The sequence below is a fragment of the Gossypium arboreum genome, chromosome 1 (genome assembly GCF_025698485.1).
Source record: "Gossypium arboreum isolate Shixiya-1 chromosome 1, ASM2569848v2, whole genome shotgun sequence".
NCBI lineage: Eukaryota > Viridiplantae > Streptophyta > Magnoliopsida > Malvales > Malvaceae > Gossypium > Gossypium arboreum.
In genome coordinates, this window is record NC_069070.1 from 80,599,276 (window position 1) to 80,603,179 (window position 3,904).

Sequence of the window (3,904 nt, forward strand, 5' to 3'; positions counted from 1 at the left end):
ATGGTTTGCAGGATGAAGACCCAAATACTCATTTGGCCAATTTCTTAAGAGTTTTACGATACTTTTAAAATAAATGGCGTTTCTGACGATGCCATTTACCTTCAATTGTTTCCCTTTTCATTAAGGAATAAGACTAAATAGTTGTTGAACTCGTTACCACGAGGGTCAATTACTACTTGGGAGGAAATGATCAAAATTTTTTTACTTAAATACTTTTCGCCGGCCAAAACAACAAAATTGAGGAATGATATCTCTTCTTTTTTACAGATGGATTTAGAAATTCTTTATGATGCATGGGAGAGATGCAAAGACTTATTGAGAAGGTGCCCTCACCATGGGCTACCTCTATGGCTGCAGGTCCAGACTTTTTACAACGGTGTGAACCCCTCAACAAGACAACTGATCAATGCAGCTGCCGGTGGAACTTTAAACAAAAAAACACCTGAAGAGACTTACAAATTTATTGAAGAGATGTCACTGAATAACTATCAGTGGCAAGTCATGAGAATGAAGCCGACAAAAGCAGCTAGTGTTTTTAGCCTCGACGCAGTCACTATTTATCTAACCAGGTAGAACTTTTAAATAAAAAGATTGATGGTTTGTATGGTTCTACTCAGGTACATTTAGTGATGAGGTGTGATTCAAATGGAGGAGGAGTGCACAATACAGATTATCCATCCTTCAACTCTAGCATTGAGGAGGAACAAGCCCACTGTATGGGTAATAATTCTAGACCTCAAAATAATCTGTATAGTAACACTTATAATGCAGGTTGGAGGAACCATCCCAATTTCTCATGGGGTAGTCAAGGAAATCAAAGATCATAAGATCCTCCAGGTTTTCAACAACCACCTTACCAACAAGAGAAGAAACTAAACCTCGAAGAGATGCTCACAGAATCATCTCAGTGTCAGAAACTCATTTTTAGAAAATCGAAATAGCGCTTAAGAATCAGCAGGAATCGATTGAAGTGCTCGAAACTCAAATAGGACAGCTTGCTAAGTTGATCTTTGAAAGACCACAAAGTAACTTTCCAGGTAACACCGAAACTAATGACCACAAGGTAACTTTCCAGGTAACACCGAAACGAACCCAAAAGAACAACTTCATGAGATTACTATTCGAGATGAAGAAGGGTTAGTTGAACCTGAACCAGAACCGAAGCAGGGACTTATGGTAAGTAAAGGTAAGGATGAGGTGAACCACAGTAAGCAGAAATTGGTAAGCAAAGAGTATAAACCTCGTGTGCCATACCCCAATGCGACAAGGAAAGACCACACAGACGAAAAATTCGGTAAATTCCTTAAATGATTAAAAAAATTACATATTAACTTACCATTTATTGAAGCTCTTTCGTAGATGCCAAACGTAGTGAAATTTTTAAAGGAGCTCTTGGCTAATAAACGAAAGTTATACGATGCGTCGCATGTGGAATTAAACGCAGTTTGCTCAGCCATTCTATAGAATAAGCTACCTAACAAGTTGAAAGATCCAGGGAGTTTTACGATTCCTTGCTTAATTGGTAGTTTAAATATTAATAATGTGTTGGCTGATCTAGGGGTGAGCGTTAATGTTATGCCCTATAAAATGTTTAAACAACTAGGTCCTGGTAAACCGAAACAAACTAGGATGAGCATTCAATTGGTAGATAAAACAATTAGGTTTCCTAGGGGTATCATTGAAGATGTGCCAGTCAAAATTGATAAATTTATATTCTTAATTGATTTTGTTGTTGTAGATATGGAAGAGGATAGTGACGTGTCTTTGATTTTAGGACGACCCTTTTTACCAACTGCTAGGACTATCATTGATGTTGGCACAGGAGAACTAATACTTCGTGTAGGAGATGACATGATTACTCTCTGAGCTCGTGATTCGACTAAATTATCTAGTAAGCAAGATGGTTATACAAGTTCTGCTGATATAAATAACATCATGGCTCAAACTTCTTTTCAGGAAACCCCTAGGAAGAACGTGATGGAGCCACATTCTAATCCATGTGACAAAAATAGAGCCACTCACGAAGAACGAAGGCTTCAGATCAATGAATTAGACGAATTGCGAATACATGTCAAGGAGAAACCGAAAGTACATAATAAATCAAAGCGACGCCATGATGAGCGTAGGGATGAAACAAAGCAATTTAAGGTCGAGGATAAAGTATTGTTAGATGAAAAGGACCCCCGAATTGATAATTCAAAGCTTAATACAAATGGAGCAATTCCTTTCACGGTACTGAATGTTTTCCCATACGGTACAGTCGAGGTAAATCATTCTCAATTCGACACATTTAAGGTAAATATTACTCGACTTAGACTTTATTTGATAATAGAATTGATAGTAAGAAAGAGAAGTCTCAACTTCGTGATCTACCGTGACCATGTGAATGAGAGGTAAGTCAAGCTTAGACTCTAAATAAGCGCTTCTCGAGAGGCAACCCTAGCACTAACACCACTAACTAGTTTATTTTAGCTATTTTTCGTATTTTAATGTAGGAACAGTGGCCCACACGGCCTGGACACATGGGCGTGTCCTAGGCCGTGTGGAAAAAGGGCTAAAAATCTCCAAGTATTGAGCCACACGGCCTGCAATAGAGCCACACGGGCGTGCGACACGGCCGTGTGAACGGCCTGGACACACATGCGTGTCCTAGCCTATGTGAAAACTGGAGCTAAATTTTTAAAATTTGAAACAAGTCAGAGAGTTACACGGGTAAGGCACACGATCGTTTGTTCATACACACGAGCGTGTGGGACCACACGGGCCTGGGAGAAGCGAAGGGCATAGAACACGACCGTGCGACATGGCTGTGCGAACCACACGGCCTAGCCACACGGGCGTGTCCTGGGCCATGTGACGAATGGTCATTAAGTTTTCACGACGCACACGGGTAAAACTTGGTCCACACGAGCGTGTGACACAGCCGTGTGGCCCGTGTCCCTTTTAAACCCCTCATGTGACCCTAGTCGGGATGTGGTTTCGGGACCACAAAACCGAGGCATAAAAATAATTTAAAATTTATTTTGATGCCTATGATATGTGTTAAATTGTGTGTGACATTTTTTATGATTTGATTTAGTGTTATAAATGTGAATTTCACTAGAAAGGACCTAGTAGTAAACTTTGAAAGTATGATGGGGAAATGTGTGATGACTAGTTGATAATGCATGCAAAAATAAGGGATTTGCATGTCAATTTTCCCCCCTAACATGAAGTGGCCGCCATGGCAAGAGAGGATGGGCAAAACATGTCATAAACATGTTTTGTTGGAGCATTAGGGAGAAATAATAAACAAAGGTGCATGGGTAAGAAAAGAATGAAAAAAAATGTGTGAGTATGGTATCCCCCATTGCCGTGAGTTGTAGAGAAAGAAAGAAAAAATTTGTTCATCCTTTCTTTGAGCCAAAACTAAGGAAGAAGGAGGGATTTTTGCTTCATTTTTTTTGGTTTAGAAGAGATCTAGAAGGAGATTTGGCTATACTTGCATCAAGATTAAGGTATGTATGAGGTTGTGTCATGAGATTCATGCATGTTTTAGTTGCTAACTTGATGTTCATGTTAGCCATGGTTCAAATCCTTGTTATGCCATGGAAATGGTATTTGGCCAAATTTGGTATTGTGTTGAAGCCATTGCATGTTAAATGTGAAGCTTGCTAATGATGCATGTAATGATGGATTGACCACTCTTGAAATTTCTTTTTAGTACTCTTGAGTAGGACATTGAGTCCTTTGTTTAACCATGACCAAAAAAAATTAATAGGAGCATGGTGTGTGAGGTATTCGGCCATGGTATGCTCATGAGCATGGTTTATGCTTCTTGCATGATAGTTAAAATTGTGTTTTGGATGGTTGTGAACACCTTGAGAATTGACCTTGCACCTATATGTGTATATATGTTTGCACA

The 3,904-nt window shown here is 39.4% G+C and overlaps 1 non-coding gene across 1 annotated transcript; it reads right to left on the reverse strand.

Annotated features, from left to right (window-relative positions):
* Window positions 1-234: 234 nt before the first annotated feature.
* LOC128281930 (small nucleolar RNA R71) lies at window positions 235-341 on the reverse strand. The gene has a single exon (XR_008272216.1). It is a non-coding gene; the product is annotated as a small nucleolar RNA R71 (small nucleolar RNA).
* Between the last annotated feature and the right edge of the window lie 3,563 nt (window positions 342-3,904).